The 25,002-nt window shown below is 43.8% G+C and overlaps 1 long non-coding RNA gene and 2 pseudogenes across 6 annotated transcripts; 2 read left to right on the forward strand and 1 right to left on the reverse strand.

Moving 5' to 3' along the window:
* Positions 1–1,426: 1,426 nt before the first annotated feature.
* Positions 1,427–24,443, forward strand: LOC118150194 (uncharacterized). 5 transcript variants are annotated; one of them, XR_013531341.1, is made up of 7 exons: positions 1,427–1,650; positions 9,307–9,374; positions 9,861–10,628; positions 11,481–11,670; positions 12,704–16,727; positions 16,977–17,089; positions 19,570–24,443. It is a non-coding gene; the product is annotated as an uncharacterized LOC118150194 (long non-coding RNA). The 5 variants fall into 5 exon arrangements; XR_013531339.1 differs by having other exon boundaries at positions 9,861–11,670; XR_008478547.2 differs by lacking the exon at positions 9,861–10,628.
* LOC103791011 (heat shock factor-binding protein 1 pseudogene) lies at positions 3,974–8,552 on the reverse strand (annotated as a pseudogene). The gene has a single exon (XR_013531327.1). The product of XR_013531327.1 is annotated as a heat shock factor-binding protein 1 pseudogene (transcript).
* LOC100412843 (NADH dehydrogenase (ubiquinone) Fe-S protein 5, 15kDa (NADH-coenzyme Q reductase) pseudogene) lies at positions 17,877–18,401 on the forward strand (annotated as a pseudogene).
* Positions 24,444–25,002: the final 559 nt, after the last annotated feature.

The following is a 25,002-nucleotide window of genomic DNA, read 5'->3' on the forward strand; positions in this document are numbered from 1 at the left end:
TAAAGTCATATCAAGACTGGGTAATTTATAAAAGACATAGGTTTAGTGGACTCACAGTTCCACATGGATGAGGACGCCTCACAATCATGGTAAAAGATGAAGGAAGAGGAAAAAGGCATCTTACATGGTGGCAGGCACAAAGGCCTGTGCAGGGAAACTCCCCTTTATAAAACCATTAGATCCCATGAGACTTATCCACTACCCCAAGAACAGTATAGGACAACCGGTTCTATAGTTCAATTATATTTACCTGGTCTCACTGCTGACACATGGGGAGTATTACAATTCAAGGTGGGATTTTGGTGGGGACACAGCCAAACCATGTCACTCTTATCTCCTGTCTGGACCCTGCCCATACGGGAGATTTTGACACATCACTGAACCCAGCATCTTGGTGATGTGAATCTCCTGGGCCCTCCCCTCAATGAAAATGGTGACATGTCACTGGGCTCAGTACTTAGGTGATGTGACTTCCCTCTCCTGCCTGGACTCTGTCCTAGAAGAGAGTGGTAAGATATCACTGAGACCAGCACTTATGGTCTGTGGTAATGTGATTCTCAGCTTCTCTCAGGGCCCTGTTTACAAGGGGCAAGGTGACATAGTGTAGGGACTATCTCTCAGGTGATGTGACTCTTCTGCATTGGCCTGGCCTAAAGGGGGAATTGTGACATATCTCTGGGCCTACCACCTAGGTGATGTGACCTTCCTCACCTGCTTGTGCTCTGCCCACAGGAAGATTTCCATGTATCTCTGGGCTCAATACCTAGGTAATGGGACTCTTCTGCCTAAGCACTGCTTACATTAGGCCCAAGACACAATGATGTAAGTTTTCACTTCTGCTTGGGCCCTACACAAAGTGGGCATTGTGACATATCATGGGGCTCATCACCTAGATGATGTAATTCTTTTGCTTGGGCCTTGCCCACAGTATAGTGACATATTACTAGGCATATCACCTAGGTGATGTGATATTTCTGCTCTGGCCTGTACCATAGAGGGCATTGTGACATATTGCTGAACTTAGTGCTCAGGAGATGTGACTGATGGGCCAGGACTGAATCTACAGGTGGACTGTGACATATTTCTTGTCCAGCACCTAGGTGACATGACTCTTCTTCTTTTTTTTGCACGGGCCCTGACATCAGTGAGGATTTTGGCATATTGCTGGGCCCTACACCCAAATGATGTGACTCTGCTGCCTCAGTTCTGCCAAAAGAAAGCATTGTGACCTATCCAATAGGCTAGAACCTACATGATGTGACTTTCCTCTCCTTCCTGAGCCCCGTAAATGGAGTTAATTGTGAAATACTGCTTTGCACAGGACTAAGGTGATGTGGTTCTCTAGGCTGGGCCCTGCCCATAAGAGGCATTGTGACGTATTGCTGAGCTCAGCATTCAAGTAATGTGACTTTCTTGCCAAAGCACTGAACACAGAAGTTGCCTGAAATAACATTCAATCAGCGTGACTCTCCTGTTTGGTCTCTTTACACCGGCCTAGCTCACAGGCATGATGATGACTCTCATATGTGGACCCAACTGATAGAAAAAATTTTGACTCTCATGGCTGAAATTACGGGAATAGGCCAGGTCTTCTGTTTTCTGCTTGTGGTAATTCACAGAAGGGGATGACACTGAAGCACCAACACACAGGTGAGATTGTGCATCCCATAGGCACGCCCAGCCAACAATTAGAATTGTCACTCTTACACATGGACAGAACCCACTGGTGAGGTCCTGAGTCACACATGCGGACATCACTCACAGTTAGAGTTGTGACTGTCATATGTAAATTCGGCAACGTGTGAGATGATGACTCATTTCTAGACCAAGCTCACAGGTGTAATGATGACCCTCATATTTGAATTTAGCCAATAGAAGAGGTGTTGATTTTGTAGCTGGGCTTAGGGCATTGAGTAAGGCCCCAAGTCTTCTGTCTGCAGAAAGTTCTGAGAGATTACCCCACTCATGCATATAATATAAAGCCCTTAAAGTTCACAGAGTTTCATAACAGGACCCAGTACAAAGGTGAGATTGTGACTCCTCTGTGCACATCCAGCTGACAGGATCATCACCCTCACAAATTAACAGAGCCCACTGCTGAGGGTATGGGTCTCACTTATGGATACAGCTCACAGTTTGAATTGTGACTTATACAGTGTGAATTTTACCACAGGTGGGATGTCTTATTTCTGAACGCAGCTCATAGGCGCAGTGATGACTCTCATACCTGGACCCAGCAAAGAGGAGAAATGATGAATCTTGTAATAGGAAGTTGTGCATGTGTATGTGTGTGTTTCAGTTCCTTGGGCTTTGAAAAATTGATTCTACATTATCTTATACAGATGCAAATGTATTAGGTGGTTTTTTTGCAAGGCTGTATGTATATTCCTTCTGTTGATTGAAATATTGTCACTTGTGTTATGTAGATATATTTGTAGATCTCAGAACAGAAACAATATTGTAAATATTATAGCTTAATAAATGTTGATGGTATGTAAATATATCAATAATACATATTTAGAAGGTAGTTGTTTTTTTTTTTCTTATTTTTTTATTGCATTTTAGGTTTTGGGGTACATGTGCAGAGCATTCAATACAGTTGCATAGGTACACACATGGGAGTGTGTTCTGTTTGCTTTCACCCCTTCACCCACATTTGGCGTTTCTCCCCAGGCTATCCCTCCCCACCTCCCCCTCCCACTGGCCCTCCCCTTTTTCCCCCAATAGACCCCAGTGTTTAGTACTCCCCTCTCTGTGTCCATGTGTTCTCATTTTTCATCACCTGCCTATGAGTGAGAATATGCGATGTTTCATTTTCTGTTCTTGTGTCAGTTTGCTGAGAATGATGTTCTCCAGATTCATCCATGTCCCTACAAACAACACGAACTCATCATTTCTGATTGCTGCATAATATTCCATGGTGTATATGTGCCACATTTTCCCAATCCAGTCTATCATCAATGGGCATTTGGGTTGATTCCAGGTCTTTGCTATTGTAAACAGTGCTGCAATAAACATTCGTGTGCATGTGTCCTTAAAGTAGAATGATTTATAGTCCTTTGGGTATATACCCAGTAATGGGATTGCTGGGTCAAATGGAATTTCTATTTCTAAGGCCTTGAGGAATCGCCACACTGTCTTCCACAATGGTTGGACTAATTTACACTCCCACCAACAGTGTAAAAGTGTTCCGTTTTCTCCACATCCTCTCCAGATTTTTAATGATTGCCATTCTAACTGGCGTGAGATGGTATCTCAATGTGGTTTTGATTTGCATCTCTCTGATGACCAGTGACGATGAGCATTTTTTCATATGATTGTTGGCCTCATATATGTCTTCTTTCGTAAAGTGTCGGTTCATATCCTTTGCCCACTTTTGAATGGGCTTGTTTGTTTTTTTCCTGTAAATCTGTTTGAGTTCTTTGTAAATTCTGGATATCAGCCCTTTGTCAGATGGGTATACTGCAAAATTTTTTTCCCATTCTGTTGGTTGCCGATTCAGTCTAGTGACTGTTTCTTTTGCCATGCAGAAGCTGTGGAGTTTGATTAGGTCCCATTTGTCTATTTTGGCTTTTGTTGCCAATGCTTTTGGTGTCTTGTTCATGAAGTCCTTGCCTACTCCTATGTCCTGTATAGTTTTGCCTAGATTTCCTTCTAGAGTTTTTATCATGCCAGGTCTTATGTTTAAGTCTTTAATCCATCTGGAGTTAATTTTAGTGTAAGGTGTCAGGAAGGGGTCCAGTTTCTGCTTTCTGCACATGGCTAGCCAGTTTTCCCAACACCATTTGTTAAATAGGGAATCCTTTCCCCATTGCTTGTTTTTGTCAGGTTTATCAAAGATTGTATAGTTGTAGATATGTTGTGTTTCCTCCGGTGCCTCTGTTTTGTTCCATTGGTCTATATCTCTGTTTTGGTACCAGTACCATGCTGTTTTGATTACTGTAGCCTTGTAGTAGAGTTTGAAATCCGGTAGTGTGATGCCCCCCGCTGTGTTCTTTTTGCTTAGAATTGATTTGGCTATGCGGGCTCTCTTTTGGTTCCATATGAAGTTCCTGGTGGTTTTTTCCAGTTCTGCGAAGAAAGTCAATGGTAGCTTGATGGGGATAGCATTGATTCTGTAAATTACTTTGGGCAGTATAGCCATTTTCACGATATTAATTCTTCCTAACCATGAACATGGAATGTTTCTCCATCTGTTTGTGTCCTCTCTGATTTCGTTGAGCAGTGGCTTGTAGTTCTCCTTGAAGAGGTCCCTTACGTTCCTTGTGAGTTGTATTCCTAGGTATTTTATTCTTTTTGTAGCAATTGTGAATGGCAGTTCGTTCTTGATTTGGCTTTAAGTCTGTTATTGGTGTAGACGAATGCTTGTGATTTTTGCACATTGATTTTATATCCTGAGACTTTGCTGAAGTTGCTTATCAGCTTCAGGAGTTTTTGGGCTGAGGCGATGGGGTCTTCTAGGTATACTATCATGTCGTCTGCAAATAGAGACAATTTGGCTTCCACCTTTACTGTTTGAATACCCTTTATTTCTTTTTCTTGCCTGATTGCTCTGGCTAGAACTTCCTGTACTATATTGAATAGGAGTGGTGAGAGAGGGCATCCTTGTCTAGTGCCGGATTTCAAAGGGAATGCTTCCAGTTTTTGCCCATTCAGTATGATATTGTCAGTATGAAATGCCAAATGTGGGTGAAGGGGAGAAGGGAAGCAAAGCACACTGCCATGTGTGTACCTACGTAACTGTCTTGCATGCTCTGCTCATGTACCCCAAAACCTAAAATCCAATGAAAAATAAAAAAAAAAAAAGGAAAGAAAGAAACTGTGGGGTAAATCACTCTATAAACCAACTGTATATTATGTGATAGGAATGCATACTTTATAATATAAACCTGTCTGCCATTGTAGTTAGCTGAAAAATTTCTTCAATCTTTCTTGGCTTGGAAAAATGGTGCTCAAAATTTTAGTACAAATTATTATCAAGCTTCAACTCTTTTGTGTGGCAGGTATCTTGTTTTCACCTTCCAGTTCTTTCACCCCAGCCTGTGTCATGAGGTCTGCGATGTTCTTCTTTAGATTGTCAATGTGACTACCCGTATTATTAATTCTCCCGATGATCTGGTCAGACAGGGTCTGAACTTTCCCTTGCATCTGCTGCAGGAGTGTCTGCACCACCAAGGTGAAGTCCTGCATGGTCTTGGGGTCGGTCTCGGTCATCTCCCTGATGCCCGGCTTGGCAGTCTGGTAACTCATTTCTAAATCCACTCATAGGCAGGACTCTCCTATCTGGACCAAGCTAGCTGGAGTTACGTTGACTCCCAAATCTTGGCTTAGGGCTACAGGTACCATCATTGATCCATTCCAGCATGAATTTCTGAGCATGAATTGTGACACTAATGCACACTGTATAATGCCATCAGTTGGCACAGAGAATGTTTTTACAGGACCCGGCAGACACGTGAGATTGTGACACTCATATGAACACAAAGCTGAGAGTAAAGATGATCAACCTCCTACATCAACACAGTGCACTGTTGAGATCTGAATCTCACACCCAGAGGCAGTCAGAAGACTTTTTTTTTAAAAGGCTCTTGTACATATATGTGGTCCAATGTGGATTGGTGACTCTTAGACCAGAATTCAGCACTCCAGAGAGGCTGGGACTTCACTAAGCAAACACAGTCTGCAATAGAAATTGAGACTCTGATGATCCGGTTCACTGATGAGATTGTGCCTCAAGTAGCTGGACCCAACATTCAGGAAGTGTTGACTCTAATACCTAAAACTGGGATATGTGCAGGATTGTTCATCTCATCCCTGAATCTTTCTACAGGTGTGATTGTGACATATCATGTGCCCAGGACCCAGCATGATTTGAGTCTCCCACCTGAACCCAGCCCACAGATGAAATTGTGACATACCACTAGACCCAGAACCTGTGTGATGTTACTCTTCTTCTGCCTTGGCCCTGCCTACATGAGCACATATTTCTAGACCCTGCACTCAGCACTCAGGTTATATGTCTCTTCTACCTGTGCCCAGATTGTATGGGTCATTGTGACATAATTTTGGTATGAGAATAATATTTCTTAATTATTCATCTAGATGATTTGACTCTCCTTTTCTGCCTGAGCACTGCACACAGCTGAGATTGTGACACTGATACACACACCCAGACAGCAGTATGGACTGTCATCATCCCACATGACACAGCCCACTGTTGAGGTTGAGTGTCCTACCCAAAGCCAGCCATAAGCTGCCTGGGGCCTGCCCGCAGAAAGCATTTTGACATATCTCTGTGCCAATCACACAGGTAATGTGAACCTCTTCTACTGCCTCTTTGCTGCCCACAGGGAAGATTACGGCTTCTCAGTGGGCCAACATCTAATTGATGTGACTCTTTTTCTCAGGTTCTGCCTACAGGGGAGATTGTGACATATTGCTGTGTTTGGCACCAAGGTGATTTGAGTTTCCTGCCTGGATTCTGCCTTGTAGGGGCATTGCGACATAGCTCTGAGCCAATCACCTAGATAATGTGACTTTCCTCCTTTCTTACCTGAACTGTGCCCATAGAATAGATTGTAGCATATCTCTAGGACCAGCAGCGAGGTGATGTGATTGTCCTCTCTTGCCTGGCCATGCCTACAGAAGGCAGTTACTGCCAGGTGTGGTGGCTCACGCCTGTAATCCCAGCACTCTGGAAGGCTGAGGTGGGCAGATCTCAAGGTCAATAGATAAAGACCATCCTGGTCAACATGGTGAAAGCCCTTCTCTACGAAAAATGCAAAACTTAGCTGGGTGTGGTGGCAATTGCCTATTGCTCCAGCTACTTGGGAGGCTGAGGTGTGAGAATCTCTTGAACCCAGGAGGGTGGAGGTGGCATGGAGCAAAGATTGAGCCACTGTGCTCCAGCCTGGTGACAGAGCAAGACTCTGTCTCATTAAAAACAAACAAACAAACAACAACAACAACAAAGGCAGTTACTTATGACTGGCCCCAGCACACAGGTGACAGGGGGCATGGGGACGTTTCTCTGGACCCATCATCTAGATGATGTGACTCTTCTCTTATTCATAGGACCCATCCACATGAGGAATGTGACATATTACTGGGCCCCGCATCTATGAGATGCATCACACCTCTCATGTCCTGTCTCTTTCAACTGGAATGATTGTGACTTGAAGCTGGGCCCAACCCCTAAGTTATGTGCCTTTTTTTTTCCTTCTGAGCCCTACCCACAAGGGGGCATTGCAACAGATGTTTGAGTCCCTCACCTAGGTGGCGTGACTTTCATGAGTGAGCCATCCACTCAGCACTGAGATGATGTGACTCTCCTCTACTGCTTGGGCTCTCTCCAAGGAGGTGTTGTGATGTATCACTGGGTCCAGCACCTAGGTTACTTGACTTCCCTCTACTTCCTGGGCCCTGCATACATTGTGTAGTGTGACCTATAGCTGTGTCTAAAACATAAGGGATGCAACTCTCCTCCATTGGCTTTGCCGATAGAGGTATAGAAGAGGTTAATGAAAGAGAGTAAAATTTCTCAATTATTCACCTAGGTGATTTGACTCTCTTTTCTGCCTGAGCACTGCACACAGCTGAGATTGTGACACAGATAGGCACACCCAGCCAGCAGTATAGACTCATCTCACATGAACACAGCCGACTGTGGAGGTTCTGAGTCTCCCACCCAAAGCCATGATTGACTCTCATATGCAGATTGTCCTCACATTTGGGTTTCTGACTCTCCAACCAACATTCAGCAAACCTGTGAGGCTGTCACTCTGCTAAGAAGGCAGTGCACAGGGCAGATTGATGCTGTCGTGCATGGATCCAGCACACCATTGAGATCATGACTCATGGACTTATGCCCAACATGACATTTCACTGGGCCCAGTACCAAGCTGATGTCACTCCTCTATTATCCAGTTTCTGACTCCAGAGAAGATTGTGAAATATTGCTGGGGTCTTTCACCTAGTTGATGTGACTATCTTACCTGTGCTTTTTTCTCAAGGGGTGTGGTGACACATTGCTCGACCCAGCACCTCGGCAATGTGACTCTTTTCTGCTCCTAGGGCTCTGCCTAAAACATGATTGCTTTGTATTACTGGGCTCTGCACCAATGTGACAATACTGTTAGCTCTGCCTGCATATCAGTCATAAATTCACCCTGTGTAAAACTCTGAACCACCAGGGGGCACTATACAACATGCATAAGTTTAATAATCTGCGGTGACTTTCACACAGGTAGGAGACCCAGGACACTAGCAGTTTTCTTAAGCCTAACTATAAGGGTCAGCATGTTTTTGGGTTTGCTTGTTTTTAATTGGCTGGGTCCAGTAATGAGAGTCATCGCTGTGCCTGTGAACTACCATCACTCCTGTGACTAGATGTGTACATGACAGTCAAATTTCCAACTGTGGACTGTGTCAGGACCTCACCAGAGGTCTCTGTTCATGTGTGAGGGTGACACTTATAACTGTTGGCTGGATGAGCATACAAGAGTCCCTTCCCATCTCATCTGTGTGCTGGGTGCACTTATTTGTCAAAATCCCTCTTGTGGTGACATGGGTCACCATCCCCCCCTTTAAATTAAAATTAAACTGTAAAGGGGGGATGCTGACCCATGTCACCACAAGAGGAATTTTGTGGGAAGTGACACAACATTAAAATTCCAACTGTGGATTGCATCTGTGAGTAAAATCCAGGACCTCACCAGTGGGTTCTGTCCATGTGTGTGAATGACAGTTCTTACTGTTGGCTGAGTGTGCATGTGACAGTCACAATCTCCACTTTGTGCTGAGTTATGTAATGACATTCTCTTTACAACCCTCAGGGCATTATACAATATAAGTGAGTGCGAGAATCCTCTGTGATGTTTATACAAGTAGGAAACCCAAAACTTTACCTGTTGACCTAAGCCTAGGGACAAGTGTCAACATACCTTCTATTGTCTGGGTTCATTGTGCAAGTGAGTTGGGTTCAGGAATTTGTTACCATCCAACCTGGCTGGATCCACATATGACAGTCACAATTTCAATGGTGGAATAGGTTCATGTGTAAGATTTAGAACCTCACTAGTAGGCTCTGCCTATGTATGAGCATGGCAATTCAAATTGATGGCTAGGTGAGATTGAGCCATAGGAGAGTCTCAATGTCACCTGTGGACTGGGCCATGTAATGACACTCTGTATTTCCCAAGAGATTTATACGACGTACAAGAGTGTCATAATCTTCTGTTACCTTCCTACAATTAAAGAGCCCAGACCCCAAAGCCTCGCTAACAGAGTCAACATCTCTCTTATTAGCTGAGTCCAGGGATGAGAGCCATCACCATCCCTGTGAGCTGAATCCATGAGTCACCATCTCACTTCTGGTAAGATACACACATGACAGTCCCAATTCCAACTGTTGGCTGTGTTCACATATGAGATTTAGGACCTCAACAGTGGTCTTTGTTCACGTGTAATAGTGACAATAGTAACTTTTGGCTGGGTTTGCCTACAAGAGTAAAAATCTCATCTGTGTGCCGGGCTGAGTTATATGTCACAATCTTACCTCTGGGAAAGGCTGAGAAATAAGAGTCACATTACTTGATTCTTCACCTGGAGTACGTCTCAATCCCCTCTAAGGGCAAGGCCTAGGCAGAAGAGTCACATAAGTTGTGTTCAGGGCCCAGTGACATATCATAATAATTCCTCTAGACAGAGGCCAGTCAGGAGAGTCATGATATTTGGGTGCCAGGCCAAGAGATGTGTCCCAGAGGCCTAAAGAATCTTTTTTTAGGCATGTCTAGGGCAGCAGAGAAGAGGCACATTATGTAGAAAATTAGTTCAGAGATATGTCACAACGTCCCCTTTAGGTGGCATGCAGGCAGGTGAGGAGGGTCAAATCATCTAGATAATGAGCCCACAATATGTCAACATGCTCCCTGATGGAAGGGCAAATGAAAGACAGTCACATAGCCAAGGTGAGTAAACCAGAGATGTCACAATGCACACTATACGTAGGGATCATGGGAAAGAGGAGCATCATATAACCCAGGGGCTACACCCAGATACGTGTCACAGTCACCCCACTGGGCAGGGCCTAGGCATGAGAGGATAGTCACATCCCAGAAATGCTAAGCCAAGTGATATGTCGCAATTCCCACTGTGGATGGGTCCAAGAAAAAAGTCACATCATCTACATGCTGGGGCCACAGATACATATCAGTGTTTCCTGTAAGTATTGCCCAGGCAGAAGAGGCAAGTCAAGTCAGTTGGGTGCAAAACTGAGTGAAATGTCACAATGTCTTCTATAGGCAAAGCCCAGGTGGAAAAGGAGGGTCACATCAAATAGTTGATAGGCCCAGAGATATGTCACAATGCCCCTGTAAGCAGAAACCAGGCATGAGACTCAAACCACTTTTGTGCTGAGCCCAGCAATATGTCACAATGACTTTTGAGAGCAGGACCAAATCAAGACAGGAATGTCACTTTATTTGGCCTAGCGATATGTCACTATGGTTTATGTGAGCAGAACATAGGAAAAAGAGACAAGTCATATCAGCTGGGTGCCGAGCCCAGAGATATGTGTCGATCCCCCCATCAACAGAAATCATGCAGGAGAAGAGAGTCAAAACACACGGGTATGCCCGGGCATGGTGACCCATGCCTGTAGTCCCAGCACTTTGGACGGCTGAGGTGGGTGGATCGCTTAAGGTCAGGAGTTTGAAAAGAGCCCGGCCAACATGGTAAAACCATGTCTCTATTAAAAATACAAAAATTAGCTGGCCGTGATGGTGGGTGCCTGTAATCCCAGCTACTTGGAGGCTGAGGTATGAGAACTGCTTGAACCTGGGAGGTAGAGGTTGCAGTGAGCTGAGATTGTGCCACTGCACTCCAGCCTGGGAGTCTCCAGCGAGACTCTGTCTCAAAACACATACCCACACGCAGGTAATGGACACAGAAATATTTCATAATGCTCCCTGTAGGAAGGGCCCAGACAAAAGAGTACAATCTTCTGGCTGCTGGACTGTTCGGTAAGTCAAAATAGGCAATGTGGGCGGGCCACAGGAAAAAATCACATAACCTGAGTGCAGGGCCTATAAATACATCACAGAACCAAGACAGGAGAACAGATCACATCAGCTAAGTGCGGGGCAAAATGACATGTCATAATCTCTACTAGAGAGATCTGGGAAAGAGTCATTCGGATTCTGGGCAGAGGCTTACATCAGAATCACCTACAGGAAGGGCCAGGGATGAGATTCACAATCTCACAGATGTCCCAGTTGTAGGTTTGGTTTATGTACATGAGCCACAATCTCAAAAATAAACTGGATCTGTATAAAAGAGACTCAATTTCTTCTGAAAACTGTTTTCCCTTAGCGCAGGCCCAGCCTCACAGCTGTGGGGAATCTTGGTCTGAGATTCACCAACCCACCTATGGACCAGATCCATGTGTGAGAGTTAATTCTCCAACTTTCCACTGCCTCCAGGTGGGAGACTCAGAACCTCAACAGTGGGCTGTGTCTGTGTAAAAGGAGACAGTCTTTACTATTGGCGGCCTGTCCAAAGGAGTGTCACATTGTCACCTGTGTGCTGGCTCTGTGAGGACAGCCTCTCACCATTCAAGGGCTGTGCATACTATGTATGAGAGTCAACATCTGCTCTGGGACCTTCATGGCGGTAAGTACCCATGATTGTATGTGTGGCCCTAAGTCCACGTATGAGAGTCCACATCTCTCCTACTGGCTGAATCTAGATGGGAGAGTTTTGACCTCAGTGAGCTGGATTTAGGAATGAGTCGTCATCCCAGCTGTGGCCAGGTGTTCACATGTGACAGTCAGAATTTTAACCGCAGACTGTGTCTGCTTCTGAGTTCAGCATTTCACCAGTAGGCTCTTTTAGGTGTGAGGGTGACAATCCTAACAGTTGTCTGGGTGTCTGTATGAGAAACAGAATCTTGCTTGTTTTCTGGGCCCTGAGATGACATCCTCTGTGCCACTGGAGGGCTTGATATAAGATACAAGGAAGTTATAGTTTCCTATGACTTTCATACAAAGAGGAGATGCAGGACCTTACCCGTTTCACCAGGCCTAGCTATGAACGTATCTCTTATATTGACAGGTTTGAGGAAAGAGGCTCAGCATCTGACCTGTGAGATGGGCCAAGCTATACATCATAATCCTGCCTATGGGTAGAGGGTGAGCAGGAGAGTCATCTCAGCTGGGAGCTGGACAAGGCATATGTCACAATCTTCCTTGAGGACAAAGACCATGCAGAAGAGTCACATTACCTGGGTGCTCGGCCAGGGATAGTTTACAACCCCTTCCTGAAAGCAGGACACAGGATGCACAGTCACATCACCTGGGTGCTGGGCCCAGCGATATGTCACAATGCTTCCTGTGGGCAATACCCAGGCAGGAAAGACACATCATCTCAATGGTGGGCCCAGCATTGTGTCCCAGTCTTTCCTGTGGGTAGAATGCTGGCAGAAAAGGAAAGTCACATATCCTAGGTGATGGATTCAGGGATATGTAGAAAGGCTTTCTGTTGGCAGGGATAAGGGAGGATAGTTAAATCTTATTGATTTAGGAATCAGCCATATATCTTAATATCCCATATATGCAAGGGCCAGACAAATAAGACAATCACATTACCTGGGAGCTAGATCAAGGGACATGCCCCTGTACCCTTTTTTTTTTTTTTTTTTACACAGGCAGAAGAAGTGAGTCACAACATATGAGTGATGAACAAAAAGATGTCACAATATCCCTGTTGGCAGGGCCCGGTTAGAAGAGTCGCATCAGGTAGGTTTTGATCCCAGCCATGTATCACAACACAGAATATACGCAGAGCCCAGGAAGAAGAAAAGTCCCCAGCACCTAGAATCTCGGCTCTGTGATACATCACAATTCCTTCTCGGGCAGAGCCCAAGCAGTAGAACACAGTCACGTCATCATTTAGGTGCATATAGGTCACAATATCCCCTAAGGAAAGGGCCGAGGCAGAAAAATCTCCTCACCTGGGCAGTGACACACAGGTGTATCCCAGTGCTTTTTGTGTTAGGGCTCAGGAAGAAGAAGAAAGTCACAAAGCCTGTAGGGTAGACCAAGTCATACTTCACAGTCACCCTAGTGAGCATGGTTGAGGCATGAGTGGAGAGTCACAAGATTTAGGTGCTGAGCTGAGTGATGTATCACAATGTCCTCTGTGAGCAGGAATTAGGCAAGAGAAAGGAGTCAAATCACTTGGGTGATGGTGCAGACAGATGTCACAAAATTCCAGGCAAGAGTAATATCATCTTGGTGTTGGATTCAGAAATATGTCACAATGCCCCACAAAACATTGTGGGAATGACACAAGCAGGAAAGTCACAAAACCTGGGTGTGAGGACTGGCAATAAATCATAATTTCCCCTGTGGACACACTCAAAAAGGAAAAGGAGACTCCCTTCATCTAGGTAATGGGCCCAGAGATATATTCCAATTACCTCTATTGGCAGGGACCAGGCAGAAGTGTCCCATCACCTTTGCGCTAGGCAATGTGCTGGGTCGCATCGCCTAGGTGACAAACAGCAACACATCACTCTTTCTTTCTAAACGTAGTCCAGGCATAAAAGGAGCATTGCATTTCCTCGGTGCTAGGCCCAGATGTGTTTCACTGTATCTGTTATAGGCAAAGATGTGGTAAGGGGAGAAAGTCCAATCAAATAGCTGATGAGCCCAAAGATATGTCACAATGCACTATGTGGGCAGGGTCCAAACACAAGACACACTTCACCTTGGCGCTGGTAACAGCAGTATTCACAATGCCTTCTGAGGACGGTGCCAAGGCAAAGAGTAACATCACCATGGTTTTGGGCCCAGCTTTATGTCACAATCTCCCCTGCGAGCAAAACCTCAGAAGACAAGAGAAGTCACATCAGCTCAGTAATGAACAAAGTGATGTTTTATTCTCCCCTAAGAGCTAAGACCAGGCAAATAAAGATAGTGACAGCACTTGGGTGACAGTTCTGGGATATGAAACAAGGATATGAAACAATTTTCTATACAGGGAGGCCTTAGGCAAGAGAGTTCAATGACATGGGCATAGGCCCACTGGTATATTACAATGCCTCCTGTGGGTGGCATCAAGGCACCAGAGGAGACACACCACCTGAGTGCAAGGCCCAGTGATGTCAAAATGCCCCCTCTGCTCAGCGCAGTTATATGTTTCAATCTCATATGTGAGCTGGGTCCAGACAGTAGAGTCAAATCACTCAGGTGCTGGACTGGGGCATATGTAACAATAACACCTACAGAAGGTCCAGGGTTGAGATTAACAATCTCACACATGTCCCTGTTCTAGGCATGGGTCCACTTCTGTAGGGTAGCTCTAAGTACACAAGTCACAATCTCAGTGGTCAACAGGATCTCCGTGTGAGAGCCGCATTCCTTTTGTGAATTGTGTTTTGTAAGTAGAGTCACAGCCTCGTGGGTTTGCTGAATCTTAATTTGAGTGTCATGAATGCATTTGTGGAACAGATTCATGTATGAGAGTCAACTTTTAGCCACCTCAGGGTGTGAGAGTCAGAACCTCAACAGTGAGCCGTGTTCATGTGAAACAATGACAATCTTTCCTCTCGCCTGGGTGTGCATATACGTTACAATCTCACTTGTGTGCTGGTCCTGCTAGAACACTCTCTGTACCACTCGAGGGCTTTATACAATATACGTGAGTCAAAATTTACTCTGAAATTTTCACACTAGAGGGACCTTTGATTGTACCTTGGCCCTAAGCCCAGGGGTGAGAGTCAACATCTTTCTTATTGACTGTGTCCAGATAGGGGAGTTTTCACCTGCCTACAAGCTGTGTTTAACCATGAGTAACACAGCTTGATGTTGCGGTGTCAATGTCACAATTTAAGCTGTAGACTGCGTTTGCATGTGAGATTCAAAACATCACCTGTAGGCTCTATCAATGTGAGAGGGTAGGTGAGAGTAGTAACTTTCTATAACCTTCTCACAAAGAGGAGACACAGGGCCTTACTTATTTGTCTAAGCCTAAATAGGAGAGTCAGTATCTCTTCTGTTGGCTGGTTCAACACACAAGGTATGCTAGTCATTATTACACCTGTGAGCTGAACCAAGGTATATGTCACAATGCCACCTCTCAGTAGGAACAAGCAGGAGAGACGCAGCACCCAGGCACTAGGCCATGGATATGTCACAGTCTGTTATGAAAGCAGAGACCAGGCTGGAGAGTCACATCATTAGCGTGCTTAGCCAAGAACATTTTAACATCTCCTCCTGAAAGCAGTGCAACAGGAACAAAATCAGCTCACCTGGGTGCTGGGCCCAGCAATATGTCACAATGCCCTCTGTGGGAAAATCCCAGGCAGGAGAGACACATCAACAGGTTGCTGGGTGCAGAAATAAGTCACAATTTTTTTGGTTGGCAAAGTTCAGGCAGAAAATGTGTCACAACCCTGAGGTGATGGATGCAGACATATGTCACAGGCTCACTGCAGGCAGGGCTCAGGCAGGAGCCTCACATCCTCTAGGTTCTGGGCCTGTGATGATCATAAGTGAATATGGCCACAGTTCCTATGGTGACTCATTGATGGACTCAGATCACAGGAACAGTGATAACTCTCATACCTGGATCCAGCCAAGAAGAGAGATGTTCAATCTCGTTCCTGATTCTAGGGAATGAATAAGATTGTGGATCCACAGGCAGGAAGGTCTCAGAGCAGATACTGACTCTCAGGTGTATATTTTAAAGCCATTTAGCTGCACAGTGTGTCATAATAGGGCCCAGGACACCAATGAGACTGTGACTCTTGTATCCACAGCCAGCTGAAAGTAAGAATTGTCACCCTCCCACTTGAATATAGCACAGTGTTGGCAAATCTCAGAGCTGGAGGCAGTCAACATTTGGAATTGTGTCTCAGACAAGAATCCAGTCCACAAGTGAGTTAGTGACTCTCCGACCTGGATCTGACACACCTGTGAGGCTGTGAGTTCCCCACTGGGACATGGTCTGCTGGTGAGATTGAGGTCTCATGCACATACCCAGTCCACCACTGAGTTTGTGACTCCTATTCTAGGACCCAACACACAGATGTTGAATCTCATACCTAGAGCTGGGACATATACAGGATTGTCAATCTCATCCCTGTACCTTCCCACAAATGTGATCATGACATATGTCTTTGCCCAGCTCCTTAGAAATTTGACTTTCCTGCCCAGGCCCAGCCCCAAACTGAAATTGTGACATATACCGGGGCAAGCACTTAAAGGCTGTGACTTTATTCTTTTGCTTGGGAGCTGCAAACAGAAAAGATTGAGACATATTGCTAAGCCCAGCATTTAGGTTATGTGATTCTTCCTCCAGCGACATTGTGATATATTCTTCCCTGGATTATGGAACATTGGGAAATATTCCTCCCTGGAATATGAGATATTGTGACATCCTTCCCTGTTCCTACAGGAGCATTGTGACATTTCTCTGGGAACATTAACTAGATTAAGGGACTCCCCTCTCATACCTGGGTCATTCCCTCAGGGGGATTATGACATATCACTGGACTCAGAACCTAGGTGATCGGATTCTCCTCTGCTGCTCGGACCCCATCCACAGTGGGGTAATATGAATGGTAATATATTGCCGAGCCCAGCAACTAGATGAGGTCACTTTCCTCTCCTGCCTGGAATTTGCTCAGTAGGGAAGAGTTACATACCGCTTGGCCCAGCACCTAGGTAATGTGACCCTCCCCACCTCTTTGGGCCCTCCCCACAGTGGGAAATGTGACATGTCACTGGGCTCATCATCTAGATGATGTCATGCTTCTCCCCTTTCTTGACCCACCCACAGTGGGTGTTGTTACATATTACCATGTTCAACAGTTAAATGATGTGACTCTTTTCTCCTGATTGGGCCCTGCTCATAGGGGTCATTGTGACATAGAGCTTGGCCTTGAATCCAGATAATTTCACTCTCCTACCCAGGCTCTGCCTATGGAGAACAGTGTGACATGTCTCCGCATCCATGTGATGTGACTCTCCTGTCTGGTTCTGGCTGACAGAAGAGAATGTAACATATCACAGGACCCAGCACCTAGGTAATGTATTCCTATTTTTTTTCTAGGCCTTGCTTTTAGGGTAAATTGTGACATGTATTTGGAGGTATCCCCCTTTTTATGCCTGGTCAATGCCCAAGGGAAGACTGTGACATGTTGCTGAGCCCAGGACCGAGGTGATGTTTCTCTTCTGCCTGGCCTTGGCAGCCCACAAAAGGCATTGTGATGTATCTTTCTGCTCATCACACAAGTAATGGGACTCGTTTTTACCTGCCAGAGCCCCGTTCTTAGTCAAAATAGTGGCATATCACTGTACACTGCATGTAGGTAAGGTGACCCTTCTGCCTCTGTCCTTCTCATAGGAAAAATTGTGACATATCCCTGAACCAAGAACCTAGGTGATGTGACTTTTCTCCTGCGCCTTACATACTATATATATATATATATATATACACACACACATATATATATATAGTATTTTATATATATTGTATTTATATATATATATTGTATTTTCCTGTCTTACATATAATATATATGCATAAATATATATGTGTGTGTATATATATATATGTGTGTATAAAAACTAGGTAAGGTGACTCTCTTCTATTACTTGGGCCTTGGCCAAAAGGGACATTGTGACATATCTCTTGCCCCATCACCTGGGTGAAGTGGCTATTCTCTTCTGAATAGGTGCTGCCCACAGCTGTGATTGTTTCAAAACCCTGGGCCCAGCACTCAAGTGTTTTGACTCTGCTGCATGGACCCTGCCCACAGAGGGCAGTGTGATACATGTATGGGCCCATCAACTAAAAATGTGACTTTCCCTGCGTCGCAAGCTCGTCGTCCTGAAGCGGAGGCCAGAGAAGAGACAAGGGCATGAGCATTGGATAGTTACAGACATGCCTTTCTTGGACGTGCAGAAAAAGTTCGGCATTAACCTAGATCGGTGGTGGACAATCCAAAGTGCTGAACAGCCCTACAAGTTTCCTGCTCGATGCCATGCTTTTGAAAAAGAATGGATAGAATGTGCACATGGAATCGGTACTATCCGGGCAGAGAAAGAGTGCAAGATAGAATATGATGATTTCATAGAGTGTATACTTCGGACAAAAACAATGAAACGTATGGATACCATCTGGAGGCAACGGGAAAAACTGATGAAGGAAGGGAAGTACACCCCTCCACCTCACCACATGGGCAAGGGGGAGCCTCGGCCCTGAGCAGACACAGCTATTGATATCTGGAAGCTGATTTTCATGTTCTCTGTTCTCCACTGGAAAGGTTGTTTATGGAAAACCTCCTTGTCAAAGTGTGGAAAAATAAAGTATTGCTCCATCCTAAAAAAAAAAAAGTGACTTTCCATATTAGTCTGTTCTCATACTACTAATAAAGTCATACTCAAGACTGGGTAATTTATAAAAGACATAGGTTTAGTGGACTCACAGTTCCACATGGATGAGGACGCCTCACAATCATGGTAAAAGATGAAGGAAGAGGAAAAAGGCATCTTACATGGTGGCAGGCACAAAGGCCTGTGCAGGGAAACTACCCTTTATAAAACCATTAGATCCCATGAGACTTATTCGCTACCCCAAGAACAGTATAGGAGAACCGGTCCTATAGTTCAATTATATTTACCTGGTCTCACTCCTGACACATGGGGAGTATTACAATTCAAGGTGGGATTTTGGTGGGGACACAGCCAAACCATGTCACTCTTTGTCCTGTCTGGGCCCTGCCCATAGGGGCGATTTTGACACATCACTGAACCCAGCATCTTGGTGATGTGAATCTCCTGGGCCCTCCCCTCAGTGAAAATGGTGACATGTCACTGGGCTCAGTACTTAGGTGATGTGACTTCCCTCTCCTGCCTGGACTCTGTCCTAGAAGAGAGTGGTAAGATATCACTGAGACCAGCACTTATGGTCTGTGGTAATGTGATTCTCAGCTTCTCTCAGGGCCCTGTTTACAAGGGGCAAGGTGACATAGTGTGGGGACTATCTCTCAGGTGATGTGACTCTTCTGCATTGGCCTGGCCTAAAGGGGGAATTGTGACATATCTCTGGGCCTACCACCTAGGTGATGTGACCTTCCTCACCTGCTTGTGCTCTGCCCACAGGAAGATTTCCATGTATCTCTGGGCTCAATACCTAGGTAATGGGACTCTTCTGCCTAAGCACTGCTTACATTAGGCCCAAGACACAATGATGTAAGTTTTCACTTCTGCTTGGGCCCTACACAAAGTGGGCATTGTGACATATCATGGGGCTCATCACCTAGATGATGTAATTCTTTTGCTTGGGCCTTGCCCACAGTATAGTGACATATTACTAGGCATATCACCTAGGTGATGTGATATTTCTGCTCTGGCCTGTACCATAGAGGGCATTGTGACATATTGCTGAACTTAGTGCTCAGGAGATGTGACTGATGGGCCAGGGCTGAATCTACAGGTGGACTGTGACATATTTCTTGTCCAGCACCTAGGTGACATGACTCTTCTTCTTTTTTTTGCACAGGCCCTGACATCAGTGAGGATTTTGGCATATTGCTGGGCCCTACACCCAAATGATGTGACTCTGCTGCCTCAGTTCTGCCAAATAAAAGCATTGTGACCTATCCAATAGGCTAGAACCTACATGATGTGACTTTCCTCTCCTTCCTGAGCCCCGTAAATGGAGTTAATTGTGAAATACTGCTTTGCACAGGACCAAGGTGATGTGGTTCTCTAGGCTGGGCCCTGCCCATAAGAGGCATTGTGACATATTGCTGAGCTCAGCATTCAAGTAATGTGACTTTCTTGCCAGGGCCCTGAATATAGAGGTTTCTTGAAATATTCCTAGACCAACATTCAATCAGCATGACTCTCTTGTTTGGTCTCTTTACACCGGCCTAGCTCACAGGCGTGATGATGACTCTCATATGTGGACCCAACTGATAGGAAAGATTTTGACTCTCATGGCTGGAATTAGGGGAATAGGTCAGGTCTTCTGTTTTCTGCTTGTGGTAATTCACAGAAGGGGATGACACTGAAGCACCAACACACAGGTGAGATTGTGCATCCCATAGGCATGCCCAGCCAACAATTAGAATTGTCACTCTTACACATGGGCAGAACCTACTGGTGAGGTCCTGAGTCACACATGTGGACATCATCCACAGTTAGAGTTGTGACTGTCGTATGTAAATTCGGCAACGTGTGAGATGATGACTCATTTCTAGACCAAGCTCACAGGTGTAATGATGACCCTCATATTTGAATTTAGCCAATAGAAGAGGTGTTGATTTTGTAGCTGGGCTTAGGGCATTGAGCAAGGCCCCAAGTCTTCTGTCTGCAGAAAGTTCTGAGAGATTACCCCACTCATGCATATAATATAAAGCCCTTAAAGTTCACAGAGTTTTATAACAGGACCCAGTACAAAGGTGAGACTGTGACTCCTCTGTGCACATCCAGCTGACAGGATCATCACCCTCACACATGAACAGAGCCCACTGCTGAGGGTATGGGTCTCACTTATGGATACAGCTCACAGTTTGAATTGTGACTGTATATGTGAATTTTACCACAGGTGGGATGTCTTATTTCTGAACGCAGCTCATAGGTGCAGTGATGACTCTCATACCTGGACCCAGCAAAGAGGAGAAATGATGAATCTTGTAATAGGAAGTTATGCATGTGTATGTGTGTGTTTCAGTTCCTTGGGCTTTGAAAAATTGATTCTACATTATCTTATACAGATGCAAATGTATTAGGTGGTTTTTTTGCAAGGCTGTATGTATATTCCTTCTGTTGATTGAAATATTGTCATTGGTGTTATGTAGATATATTTGTAGATCTCAGAACAGAAACAATATTGTAAATATTATAGCTTAATAAATGTTGATGGTATGTAAATATATCAATAATACATATTTAGAAGGTAGTTGTTAACAATTGCTTAGAGCTCACGTGGTCAGCCAAGGCCTATCTTCTTGAAAACCATGCTGAAATGGCACTTCTTCATTACAGTATCTCTTGGGGTAAAATAATCCTTACTAAGAATGGTCAAAATAAGATTTAAAAATTTGTTGGAGATAAATCTTATGTGTAAAGAAACAGAGCTGTGGAAAAAAAATGTTCAGGGAAATATAAATAAATCAATTTTACCACAGTTATTTAAAAAAAAAAAAGCTTCAAAGTCAAATCAAATTTATTTATTCAACTAAAAATTGTAAGTACAATGGTGAATGAAATTAAAGGCCTCTGACCACAAAGTTTACACTGTAGGGTTTGAAAAACAGACAATTAGATAATAAGTAATCCTCATATAGTGCTGGTAGTATAAGTTGGTACTACATTCTGAAAGAGGGCTTGCCAATGTCTACACAAGCTGAAGAAAGAAATTTATTCTAATTATATTTGTGGTTAAATATCTACATAATTGCACAAATTTATCTTTAAAAATCCACAAGATGGTCTATAGAAGTGCTGAAAAGCCTGGAAAATTACCAGCTGTTCATTAACAGTTGAATAAGTGAATTTAGTTTATATGATGTCACATTGTAGATCAATGAATATGCAAACTATATGCAGCAACGGAGATTAATCTCACAAACAATGATGAGCCAAAAAAACCTGGACAAAAATGAGAACTTACTGTCTTAATCTAAAGTTCAAAAACAGGCAAATATTATTTATCGTATAAAAAGCCAGGATATACGTTTCTCTTGAGTGAACAGTGACGGGAAAGGAGAAAAAAGGAGGGAGAGTGCCAGGATGCTCACACTCTTCCATCACTGGGTGCTGGGTTCATGGTATATGCATTTTGTACAGATTTATCAAGCTGTTCTTTTATAACATATGTGCTTTTTAGGTGTGTAAAATTAAAAACATTTCTTTGAATGTTTCTATTTACCGTTTTTATTTTTTCCTCAATCAGTTTTTTGTCACTTATTTTTCTGGAAAAACAGGTAGTTTTATCTAAATTTTATAATTTAATAAAATTGTTTTTTTGTTGTTTGTTTGTTTTTTTGAGAGGAAGTCTCACTCTTGTTACCCAGGCTGGAGTGCAATGGCGCGATCTCGGCTCACCGCAACCTCCGCCTCCTGGGTTCAGGCAATTCTCCTGCCTCAGCCTCCTGAGTAGCTGGGATTACAGGCACGCACCACCTTGCCCAGCTAATTTTTTGTATTTTTAGTAGGGATGGGGTTTCACCTTGTTGACCAGGATGGTCTCGATCTCTTGACCTCGTGATCCGCCCGCCTCAGCCTTTCAAAGTGCTGGAATTACAGGCTTGAGCCACCGCGTCCGGCCCCAGAAAATTGTGTAAAATATTATCTAATGTTTAAGTCTCGAATGTATCTATGTTCTGTCTTTTTTAATGTTTTTATTGTTCTTAATGTAAATTTATCTAATTTATTATAACATTCAAATAACAACACGAATTTCACTGCCATGTTTTTATTATTTTTTATTGCATTTTAGGTTTTGGGGTACATGTGAAGAACATGCAAGATTGTTGCATAGGTACACACATGGCAGTGTGATTTGCTGCCTTCCTCCCCATCACCTATATCTGGCATTTCTCCCCATGCTCTCTCTCTCCAACTCCCCACCCCCCGCTGTCCCTCCCCTATTTCCCCCCCATAGACCCCAGTGTGTGATGCTCCCCTCCCTGTGTCCATGACTGCCATATTATTACCTCTTAAGTAACAGAAAAATCAGACAGGTTAAGAAACTTGCCCTATCCCAGCACAGCGTTTGAGAGAACATGGATGAATCTGGAAACCATCATTCTCAGCAAACTGACACAAGAACAGAAAACCAAACACTGCATGTTATCACTCATAGGTGGGTGTTGAACAATTAGAACACATGGGCACAGGGAGGGGAACATCACACATTATGATCAGTTCAGGGGCTAAAGGAGAAAAAGTGGGGGATAGGGAGGGATAATGAGGGGAGAAATACCAGATGTACGTGATTGGGGGGATGAAGGCAGCAAACCACCTTGCCATGTATGTACCTATGCAAAAATCCTGCATGATCTGTTCAAGTACCCCAGGACCTAAAGTACAGTAACAAAAAAATTTATGGAGGGTAGATCTGGTGTTAAGTGTCTTTAACACACACAAAATAAAAACAAAACACAAGGACACAAGGAAACTTTGGAGGGATGGACATATTTATCACCTGGATTGTGGTGATGGAAAATGTAATATACGTTAAAGTTCATTTGCAGTGTGGAATCTCAAACTTATATATATATAAATAAGCAAGACACAGATGAAACAATGCTAGCATATATATATACAGGCAAAAAAACAGGCAATGTGTTTATATATATAAGGTCAAAAATCTTTTAAAAATAAATACTTTTTATCACTAATTTGGTGTTTTTCATTTTCTGTTTTTTTGTTTTTGTTTTTTTTTGAGATGAAATCTCACTCTCACTAGCTGGAGGGCAGTGGCGAAATCTCGGCTCACTGTAACCTCTGCCTCCTGGGTTTAAGTGAGTGTTCTGCCTGAGCCCACTGAGTTGCTGGGACTACAGGTGTGTGTAACCACGCTTGGCTAATTTCTGTATTTTTAATAGAAACTGGGTTTCACCATATTGGCCAGGCTGGTCTCAAACTCCTGATCTCAGGTGATCTGCTCACCTTGGCCTCCCAAAATGCTGGGATTATAGGCATGAGCCACCTCACCCAGCCAATCTGGTGTTTTTAAATACCCAGATGTCCTGTTTTAATCAGATTAAGTCTGGGGAATGTTGACAAATTTTATTTAACTTTCTGTACAATGTATTCAAAATTTTCTAGTTTAACCTGATATTGATTAATGATGAGTAAACAATCTTTTATCAAATTTCAGGCCTACTAAGTTGCTGAAGGTATTTTTAATTTAAAATTTTTTGGCTGGCCTCAGTGGCCCATATCTGTAATCCCAGCACTTTTGGAGGCTGAGGCATGCAGATGACTTGAGGTCAGGACCTCAAGACCAGTCTGGCCAACCTGGGAGGAAGAGGTTGCAATGAGCTGAGTTTGTGCCATCGTACTCCAGCATGGGTAACAAGAGTGAATCTCCAGCTAAAAAAAAAAAAAAAGAAGCAGCAGAAGCAGCAAATACGGCAAATAAAAATTTAATACTTTGATGGAAGTAAGAAAAGTATTCTAAAATTTCTTTTTGACCCATTATTATTATTATTATGAGAAGGATTGTGATGGAATGGCTACAGCAGTGTGATCTTAACCCACTCTCCCACTCTCTGTTTCATCATTCTTGGGCTATGGTCATAAAACTTCTATGCTTCTTTTCAGACAAATGTTAATTATTTAGCATAATCTTCACAGCCTCATATTTTCAAAAATGGTTCATTCTTAAGAAAATGTAATTACATCACCTACCACTTTTCCTCAAACAAAGTAACAAATTAACCATATAGTCTAGTCTATAGTTAGTACATAAAAAATACAGATGTAGCGTCATCTATTTTAACTGCACACTTGGGAATAAAACACACCTTGGGCTATAGGCCACGAGCTTACAGAGAAGATAGCTCCCAAATTGTGGGGACCTGGTACAGAAACATTTACCCCGTACGTGAAGGAGTAAATAATTCTCTCTCACTGCTGATTCTAACTATTAACTTGGAACTAAAGAAACATGTCATTGTGCCACAAAACATCTTGTTATTTCTAGTTTAGGTTCAGGGAAGATTTGCAGCATATGTACACTGCATGGCTTTGAGGTCTGGATACTTAATAATCCCATTGCTTAAGTAGTGAACATCACACCTGAAAGTAGCTTTTCAATGTTTGTCTCCCTTTCTTCTTCCATCTTTTTTTTTTTTTTGAGACGGAGTTTCGCTGTTGTTACCCAGGCTGGAGTGCAATGGCACGATCTCGGCTCACCGCAACCTCCACCTCCTGGGTTCAAGCAATTCTCCGGCCTCAGCCTCCTGAGTAGCTGGGA

This window comes from Callithrix jacchus, chromosome 22 (assembly GCF_049354715.1).
Source record: "Callithrix jacchus isolate 240 chromosome 22, calJac240_pri, whole genome shotgun sequence".
NCBI lineage: Eukaryota > Metazoa > Chordata > Mammalia > Primates > Cebidae > Callithrix > Callithrix jacchus.